This window comes from Carettochelys insculpta, chromosome 1, assembly GCF_033958435.1.
Source record: "Carettochelys insculpta isolate YL-2023 chromosome 1, ASM3395843v1, whole genome shotgun sequence".
Lineage (NCBI taxonomy): Eukaryota > Metazoa > Chordata > Testudines > Carettochelyidae > Carettochelys > Carettochelys insculpta.
Genome location: NC_134137.1, coordinates 292,138,058 through 292,148,617, shown reverse-complemented (window position 1 = coordinate 292,148,617; position 10,560 = coordinate 292,138,058).

The window sequence follows — 10,560 nt, the reverse complement described above, 5'->3', positions numbered from 1 at the left end:
TTATAGGGAGCTCTGATCTGCAGACATTTTGGAGTTCTCTCTTGGGCCCGTAGGAGTCTGTAGATCCCAGTTTGAGAAATACTGCTATTGTAGACTATTAATCACATTACCTCTTTGTATTCATGATTTCACAAGGCATCTCCAAGGTTATGTCTTGCCTTACCGCTGTTTTTGCAATGTGTGGCCTACCGGAAAGACTGGTATTACATAACAGGAACCCTTCTGCATCAAGAGAGCTTGAAGATTGACATGTATTTCTACAGTACAAGTAAATCTGCTGTGATTCTGTATGTCATTATGCAAGCAACTGCACAGGACTCTGAGGAAGCCTGTGGCTTGCATACTAGAGGACATTGAGATGCACCCTTCCCTATCGCATCAAGTCACAATATATGATATTTGATTAGCTCTGGTTAGTCACCTGCACCAAGTGCAACAAGAACTCAGGGAACATTTACAGATTCCTAATGAGGCAATATAAACACCATGCTGCCCAGGGCTGCCATGCTATACCCAGGTTTGCCATCACAGACAAGCTCTGGCTAACAACCCAGAACCTCAGATCATCGCACCCATCGGCCAAATCAGATAACCAGTATGTGGGCCCATTGTCAACCCTGGGACAAAGCAGCCTGGTAACACTGAAGCTGCAGCTATCCAAGTCACTGAAGACTCGTCAAGCATGTCACCCTCCTCAAGCCAGATACAGAGAACCGGTTCTGTGCATGATACAGCTACCCCTCCTCCAGCAAGAAGAATATTGGTCTGGTAAATCCTTGTCTCCTAGGACGTTCCAGGTAAACTCCAGTACAGGGTGAACTGAGAAGCACATGGTCCCAATGACCAAACCAGTGAACTTGCAGAGAACATCCATGCTGCAGAACTTCCACCAAATTCACCCCGAGCAGTAGGGTTGTTAATCTTCCTGGATTAGCACACAGTCATCTAGAATTAAATAATTAATATTTAATTAAAGATTATGTCATGTGATGAAGTTTCCAGGAGTTCATCCAACCAAAGTTGGTAATTCAGCCAAGCAGCCAAACAGGTCTCCAGAAAGCATTGCTGAGGTGGGAGCAGTAGTAGGCATCCTTCGATCCCGAGGGATCATGAGTTTGCGCCCCAGTTGGACTGATTCGAGCAGCATCTTCTGTGGCTGTGCAATCCAATCCGGGAGTGGCAGTCCTTTCCGCACTGTGAGCAGCAGTAGGCAGATGTTGCTCTGGTATCACGGGCACGGATCTTCCTGAGGGCTCTCCTGTCTTCCGCTTCCTTCTCCAAGGTAGTTTCATACATAGCAAGAGCTTCCTTCACTCCCTGTTTCCAGGCTTGCCTGCCTGAGGCGAGCAAATGCCAGGTGTTCACACTGATAGAGAGAGCGCTGAGGTCACGCTTGCATGTGTCCTTATAGCACAATGTAGGTCGCCCTTTCGGCCTCTTTCCAGACGCCAGTTCGCCGAAGAGGAGGTCCTTCGGTATTCGTCCATCCGTCATGCGTGAGACGTGGCCCAGCCAGCGCATACGCCTCTGTTTGAGGTGGGAGCACTGTTATGAATAAGGGCCCGTGGCTGAGCCTGGGACTAATTAGCTCTGTCTCCAGGCAGGGTAATCAAGAGCTGAGCTACAGTGGAAATGCCTGTTTGAAGAAGGGGAGCCAGCAGGCCTGCTTTTAAGCTTTGCAGTGGTAGCAGGTGATGGCTATCCCAGTTTACCTCTGCAACTGTGCTCCTGTGCCTGCCTGCTCCACTGCCCCAGCCTTGCTCCTTTCCTGTTCTGGTTTCTCCAGTCCCGCTCCTTGCCAGGTTCCTGGCTCCAGCCCTGACCACTAGGCATGACTGCCTATGCCCCAGCCATCTGTACTCAGGACCAACTTTGATAGGCTGTCACTACCCAATAAATAGCATTACCACAAAGCATGTCTGTCTCACTAAGTATTTCTGGCCCACCATATACAATGTACGCATTAAGATAAGAAATACTAATTCAGCCAAAGCCCTCCGGCTGGACTTGCCTCCCCTCCCCGCTCAGCACTCAGTAACCTGCACTGTGCTGACTGGCGTTGGCTCAGCATCTCCCCCTCGAACAGGGGTCGGTTGTGCACGTGTGACTAATAGTGTGAGGCGGCACAAGGGGTCCCGCATTGGTCAAACATGGCCCAGCCAGACCACCCACCTCAGGATGGAGGGGCAGTGGGACCAAAGTCCGTGGTGCTGAGGCTCCGTGCACCGATTACTACGTTTAGTATGGGGAGCTGAGCCCAAGCAGCCCCCTGGGCCTAGCACAGATGAAGCCATGGCGACAGGATCAGTGCAGGTTGGGCTCTTCATGCCTCTCCCCAGAGCCTTCACCCCATTGGAGCAGAACATGTCCCTGCCTTACAGATCTCCCATGCAAATCCGACCAGTCTGGCAACCCTGTCTGGACTGAGAAACCTGGCTCTGTATCTCCTCTCTCCTCAGCTGCCTGGTGTTTCACACAGTCAGTATTTATGCTCCGTCCCACTGAGGGAGAACAACAGTTGTTTCAAGTCGTTCAGATCTGTGCCCTCCTGTTTCATCATCTCAAACAGATGGACTAATGGAGAAATCTGTCGCGCACCTTGCTGTGGCCAGTACATAAGAGCAGCCATGCTGGCAGGGGGAAAGTAACAAGGTTCTTACAGGTACCGTCATACCGCAGCCCTCTGTGGCAGGGGGAAGGGGGATCCGATATGACAGTGCCCATAGGTGGGTGGAGTGTGGGGCAGGGGCAGGGCAGGAAGTTGGGGAGTGTTGGGGGGGCTCAGAGCAGGGTTCTGGGGGGTTGGGGTACAGGAGCTGGAGTGTGAGGGGGGCCTCGCGGCAGGTGGGATGTCGGGTTGGAGGAATCAGGGCAGGCAGCTGAAGGTGTGGGGATCTCAGGGTGGAGGGGTAGAGGGCCATTTGGGGAAGGAGAGAGGCTGCAGCCACACATCAGGATGCTGCTGCTTTTCTTCCCCTGCCTCTGGTGATTAGGGAGAGATGGGAAAGTGCAGAGCTTGTGTGACTTCCTCCTCTGCCCCGCCCCTTGGCAGCTGGGAGTGACAGGAATGAAGCAGGCTGTGGACCTTCTCCTCGCTCCCTGGCACTCAGGGGAAGGGGAAGAAGAGTAGCAGAGTCCAGTATGCACAGCTGCAGCCCGCGCCCCCATCCCGCTGCCTGAAATGGCAGCCTGTGAGGAGGGGCTTAGGGCTGGGGTAGTCCCAGACTGCAGCAAAACACATCAAGCAGCCAGCTCCTTCTTGCTGGAGCTGTGCGTCGTGGCACACCAGCGTACTTTTACCTCTGGCTCAAACCGTCGAGCCCAGCATCCTGTTTTCCAACAGTGGCCAGTGCAAATACTTCAGAGGGAATGAACAGAACAGGGCAATTATTGAGTGATCCATCTTCTGTCATCCAGTCCCACCTTCTGGCAGGTAGTGGTTTAGGGACACCTAGAGCATGAAGTTACATCGCAGACAATCTTGGCTGATAACTATTAGAATTGTGGAAATACAGGACTGGATGGGACCTCAACAGCTCATCTAGTCCAATTCTCTGCACTGAGGCAGGACTAAATATTATCTTCACCATCTCTGATTGGTGTTTGTCTAAGCTGGTCTTAAAAACCATCAATGCCAAAAACTCCACACTCTCCCCAGGTATCTTGTTCCAGTGCTTAATTAATCTTACAGTTAGGAAGTGTTTCCCAATATCTCTGACATAAATCTTCCTTGCTACAATATAAGACCATTACTTCCTGCCCTGTCCTCAGTGGATAAGGAAAACAATTTATCAGTCTGCTCTTTATAACCACCTTTTTTTACTTCCTTAAAAACTACATCCCCACTCCGGCTTCTCTTCCGCAAACTAAACAGCCCCATTCCCCCACCCCACATTTTCTACACCATTAATCCTTTTAGATTAGCTCTCCTCTGGGTGTTCTACAGTTTGTCCACATCTTTCCTGAAATGTGGTGCCCAAAACCAGATATAGGACTTCAGCAGAGCCTTATCAAGGCTGAGAAGAGCGGAAGAATTATGTATTATTTTTTGCTTTCAACACTTCCACTAATACATCCCAGAATGTTCCTCGTGGTTCTTGCAGCAATATAACATTGTTGGCTCATATTTAGTTTGTGATCCACTGTACGGTTTCCCTCACCCCCTATCCTTTTAGGCTGTACTTCTTTGCAGACAATCATTTTCTATTTTGTGTTTGTGCAATATATAATTCCTTCCTACGTGGTGCATTTTGCGTTTCTCCATATGAAGTTTCATTCTTTTTATCTCAAAACATGTTTGCAACTTGTCAAGATCATTTTGAATTCTAAGTCTTTTATCTAAAGCACTTGCAACATCTCCCAGCTTGGTACCATCTGCACTCTTTATCGGTGTACTCTCTATGCCATTATCCAAGTTTATGAGGATATGGAACAGAACTTAATATAGGATGGAGCACTGCAGGCCCTCACATGATATGCCCTTTCAGCTTATATGTGAACTATTGATAACTATGTATTGAGTATAGTTTTGCAACTAGTTGGATATTCACCTTGTAGAACAGGGATGGACGCTAATTTCTGATGGCAGGGGGCGTTCCAAGAATTTGGTAAGTGGTCAAAGGCTGCACTCTTTGACGGAGGGGGTGCATGATCTGGGATGGAGGCTGGATGCAAGAAGATAGCTCAGGATAGAGGATAGCGTGCCAGAGGGAATGTGAGGTCTGGGAAGGAGTTTGGGTGAAGGAGGGGGTTGTGATCTGGGGAAGGTGTTTGCAGTTCAAAAGGGGACATGGGGTCTGGGCAGGGGTAAGGGTGAAGAACAGGATTCTGACCTAGAAGAAGAGTGTAGGAGGGGATGGAGGATCTGAGAGGAGGTTGTGACCTAGGACAGGGATGCAGGAGTTAGAGTTGTGATCTAGGGCAGGTGTTTGGGGTACAGGGCCTGGGAGAGAGTATGCATAAAGGAGCAGGGGTGCAGAATGCTAGGGTTGTGACCTAGGGCAGGGGTTCAGGAGGCGGAGCAAAGGGTTTGGGGGAGGGGAAGGAGCTGAGTGCCAGATGCAAACTCTGGCCACGAGGCACTTATCTAGGCAGCTTCCCGCTAGCAGCCTAGCAGGACCCTCAGGCAGACTCCCTGCGTCCTATGCCCCACATGTCACTCCACTGTGGGGGCCACGTACTCTCTGTGCATCACATGCCTCTGTGGGTGGGGGAGAGAGTTGTGTGCTGCCTGAACTGTAAGTATGGCTCAGGCAGCTTCCATTGGCTGTGGTGTGCAGAGAGCACATGGTCCCTGCAGCCTGCCATTTCAAGCAGAGGTGGGGGGTGGGGGAAGGGTGGCAAGCTGGGAGCCTGCCTGAGGCTCTCGCTGGGCTGCAGGATGGTGGTGGGCCAGATGCAGCAGTTTGGCAGTTCAAATCCAGCCCCTGGGCCATATTTTGCTCAGCCCTATTATAGATAGTTAACTGAGGCTGTATTTCCTTAGTTTGCTTATGAGACGGTCCTGTGAGACAGTAACAAACGCCTACTGAACCTGACAAATATTACATGCTTACAAAATGGTGGACATGCTGGGATTATCCTCCCTGTTTGCATTTCTTATACAATATTGGAATTAAAGAGCTACTTAAAGAGCAATTACATCATCAGAATGTATCCATTAGTGACTTAGAATCATAGAATCATAGGGCTGGAAGGGACCTCAGGAGGTCATCTAGTCCAGCCCGCTGCTTCAAGCAGGATCAATCCCAACTAAATCATCCCAGCCAGGACCTTATGAAGCTGGGATTTAAAAACCTCAAGTAATGGAGAATCTACCACCTCTCTAGGCAACACATTCCAGTGCTTCACCACCCTCCCAGTGAAGTAGTTTTTCCTAATATCCAACCTACTCCTCTCATTCTGTAGCTTCAGACCACTGCTCCTTATTCTGCTATCTGTTACCACTGAGAACAGTTTCTCTCCATCCTCTTTAGAGCTCCTCTTCAGGAAGTTGAAGGCTGCTATTAAATCACCCCTCAGTCTTCTCTTCTGTAAATTAAACAAGCCCAAATCCCTCAGCCTCTCCTCATAGGTCATGTGCTCCAGCCCCTTAATCATTTTTGTTGCCCTCTGCTGAACCTGCTCCAGCACATCCACATCTTTTTTATACTGGAGGGCCCAAACTGGACACAATATTCCAGATGTGGCCTCACCAGTGTGGAATAGAGGGGAACAACCACTTCTCTAGAACTGCTCGAAATGCTCCTCCTAATGCACCCTAGTATGCCGTTAGCCTTCTTGGCTACAAGGACATTCTGTTTACTCATAACCAGCCTTTCTTCCCCCATAACCCCTAGGTCCCTTTCTGCTGTACTGCTGCTTAGCTAGTCGGTCACCAGCATATAACAATGCTTGGGATTCTTCCATCCCAAGTGCAGGGCTCTACATTTCTCCTTGTTGAACTGCATCAGATTTCTTTTGGCCCAATTCATCCAGGTCACTCTGGATTGGGCCCAGATTGTCCCCCTTAACTCCACCCAAGAGACCATTCCTGAATGGAGCTAGTAGGGGACAATCTAGGTCTAAGTCATTTACACTTCTTTGCACATGGAAGCTCCTTCCCCTATGCCCCTCAGGGAAGAGGGTGCCATGTAACATGCCAGCAGGCCTGTCTGCAGTCCTAAGCTGCGTCTACACGTGCACGCTACTTCGAAGTAGCGGCACCAACTTCGAAATAGCGCCCGTCACGGCTACACGTGTTGGGCGCTATTTCAATGTTAACATCGACGTTAGGCGGCGAGACGTTGAAGCCGCTAACCCCATGAGGGGATGGGAATAGCGCCCTACTTCGACGTTCAACGTCGAAGTAGGGAACATGTAGTCGTTGCGCGTCCCGCAACATTGAAATTGCGGGGTCCTCCATGGCGGCCATCAGCTGAGGGGTTGAGAGATGCTCTCTCCAGCCCCTGAGCTCAATGGTGGCCGCATAGAGCGGCCCCTTAAAGGTCCCCACCCGCTCCCTTCCTGTGCAGGAAGCTGAGAGAGCATGCAGGCAGCAGCAGTAACACGCGGCTAGCCTGCACGCTCCCCCGCAGCCACCCACGCCCCCAGCCGACTCGATGGCTGCCCGGCAGCCCCCCCAGCGCCCCCAGGGGACCCCCCCCAAGGGGGCCAGGGCTCACAGCCCAATAGACACCCTGGGAAGCGGCAGCAGGGCCCCTCCTGGACGGAGGCCGAGCTTCGGGACCTGCTGGGGCTCTGGAGCGAGGAGGAGGTGCTGCAGGTAATGGGGAGCAAGAGGCGGAACGCGGATGCGTTCGCTTGGCTGGCCGAGGGCCTGGCCGCCCAGGGTCACCCTGCCCGCACTCCGGATCATGTCCGGAGTAAAGTGAAGGAGCTGCGGCAGGGTGACGCCCAGGCCCGGGATGCAGCCGGCCGATCTGGGGCCACCCCCGTCACTTGCCCCTTTTACAGGGAGCTCAGGGACATCCTGGGCCCCCGGCACCCCTCCTCCCCTCCGGCCACTCTTGACACCTCGGCTGAGGAGCCCCAGCAGGCCCCGGAGGTGGAGTCCGCCCCGGAGGCAAGCCCTGCACCCCGGGGACCCCCCCAGGAGCCCACCCCCGGGGCACCAGAGCAGGAGGAGGAGGAGGGGGACTCCTCCTCCAGCGACATTGGGCTCCAAATAATGAAGCCGTCCCGGAGCTCCAGCTGGGCATCCGCCCCCCAGGTGTCCCCCGACCGTGGGAGTGGACCGTCAGGTATGTACCCCGCCCCGTGCACACCCCTGGGGTTGAGGGGCGGGGGTAATAGATATGACCAGGGCCCTCCACATGCCCAGATGACCATGGCCCCAAGGACAGCAGTGGCATGTCCCTCAGAAGAGTCCATCAACCCCTGCCCCCCCGAGCACGACAGTGCCATGCCCCATCCCCGGGGCTGGGGGGAGCGGAACCGCTAGGGTCCCCCGGGGGGAGGGGGTGGAACACTCAGCAGCAGCAGCAGCAGCAGCAGCATGTGATGGAGTCGGGGTAGTGCAAATGCGAGACTCAGGCTAGATATGAGAAACAAGCTGAATAGCTCCCAGTGGCTAAGGATGATCCTGGGGCTACAACTGGCAGGTTACACCTCTGCCCTGAGCAAAGAGGAGGGAGGAGCCGAGCTGGGTTTGAATCGGGGGCGGCAGTTAGAGGCTAGGGGAAGGGAGAGCTAGAAGGCAGCCTGCCTGAGGAGGGGGAAAGCTACACCCCAGAGGGGCACCACTCGGGGTCTTCTCCCCAGGACGGGTTGGAAGGACCGTCTCTGACTGCTGTACTGTCACTTCTGGGAGAAACTGGGCATCTGTTGCCTAAGAAACCTCTCCTGTCAGACCTGCTGAGTGAGAGTCACTCCTGCCAGCGGACGGGGTGCGGTGCAGGGGGACCCTTGAACCCCATCACAGCAGCATCTCCCGGGGACGGGGATGGGGAACCTGCAGCAGAGGGGTGGGGGGACAAGGGCCACGGCTCGGGGCCCACACTAACGGCTGTCTCCACTCTTCTTCCCCCCCTCCTGTGTTCCGCAGCTGCACCATCGGAAGGACCGGAGAGCGCCGGCGAGGTGTCAGTGGTCCCAGAAAGCTCTCCGGGGCCATCACTCCAGGCCAGCCCCTCGGTGGAGGACCGACCAGCCCCACGGCGGGCAAGACGGCGGACCCCGCAACACCACACGCCGGCGACGGACCCCCCCCAGCTGCTGGCCCTCCACCGCCGGCAGGTGGAGGTCACGGAGCAGCGGCTGCGGGTGGAGCAATGCTACCTCCACCTGCAGGAGCAGGCGCTGGCCTGGTGCCAGGAGGCATGGGGGGGCCTACATGCAGACTTTCAACCGCATTGTGGACTACCTGGCCACCCCCATGCCGCGCCGGCCGCCACTGCGCCCGCCCTGCCTACTCCACCCGCTGCGCCGTCCGCCGCGCTGTCCGCCGTCGCACCGCCACCTGCCACCGAGGGCCATTCCGCCGAGGGGGACCTGGGGCCAGCTGACACTCGCCGGCCATATCTCCCAGTCCGCCCGGCCCCCAGCCAGCCCCGGCCAGGGCTGCAGCTGAGGTGTGGATCCCGGCCGCCGACCCCCAGTGCTGGACTGTAGGGGCGTGGGGCCCAGGACGTGCCCCCCCCCCCCTTTATATGTATTCCCCCACTTTTAAGTTATTTTTTTGCTGTAAATAGTTTGTATTTGTGACCCCCGTTTTCCAATGCTGATCCTTACCCCCTCCATGTAAATAGTTCTCCCCTTCCTTGTCTTCCCCTTTCATGTTATCCCTGTTTTTATAATATATACATATATGTTAGAATTTCCCTAATAATAAGAGTTCAAAAGATGTTTGATTTGACAAACAACTGTCTGCTTTTATTTTTACAAGAAAAGTGGGGCGGGGGGTGCTCTTGGGTACTCTGTGGTGTGGGCGTAGGAGCAGGGAGTGTTGTGGAGGATGAGGGGGGGGGTGCAGTGGGGGGCCTGCCAGCATTCACCCCGCGGCCTCATCGAACTGGGCCTGCAGGGCCTCCCGGACCCGGGTCCCTTCAGGGTCCACCTGGCGACTGGGGGCAGCGGGTGGCAGCACATCGTCCCTGCCGGCCTCCACAGCCCAGCCCTGAAAGAAGGCCTCCCCCTAGCTTTCCACCAGGTTGTGGAGGGCGCTGCACGCGCCCACAATCTGGGGGATGTTGGTGGGGCCCGCATATAGGCGGGTGAGGAGACACCTCCAGCGCCCTTTGAGGCGGCCAAATGAGCGCTCCACCACCTGGCGCGCATGGTTCAGGCGCTGGTTGAAGCGCTCCTGGCTGGCAGACAGATGGCCCATGTACAGGTGCATGAGCCAGGGCCGGAGGGGGTATGCTGCATCTGTGATGACGCAGAGGGGCATGGTGGTGAACCCCACAGGGATCTCCCGCTGGGGGATGTAGGTCCCCGCCTCCAGCCGGCGGCACAGGCCTGAGTTCCGGAAAACCCGGGCGTCGTGGGTGCTGCCAGGCCAGCCCACATAAATGTCCAGGAAACAGCCCCGGCTGTCCACCAAGGCCTGGAGGACCACTGAGTGGTAGCCCTTCCTGTTTATGTAGCGTCCTCCACTGTGCTCCGGGGCTTGGATGGGGACGTGAGTCCCATCCAGAGCCCCGAAGCAATTGGGGAAGCCCAGGGTGGCAAAGCCCGCGATGGCGGCATCCGGGTCCCCAAGCCTCACGAGCCTGTGGAGGAGCAGGGCGTTGATGGCGCGCACGACCTGCAGGGGAAGCACATGGGAGAGCACCAATGAGGGGTGAGCAGGGTGTGTGTGGCCCTCCCCTGCCAGGGCCCCCCCTCCCCTCCTCTCCCCTGCCAGAGCTGCCTCCCCCTCCCCCCATGGGTCCTCTTACCTCCATGAGGACAGCCCTGACGGTGGCCTTGCCGACGCCAAACTGCTGCCCTACGGATCGGTAGCTGTCTGGAGTGGCCAGCTTCCAGACAGCGATGCTGACCCGTTTCTCCACACTGAGGGCACGCCACATGGCGGTGTCCTGGTGCCTGAGTGCAGGGGTGAGCCACTGGCATAGCTCC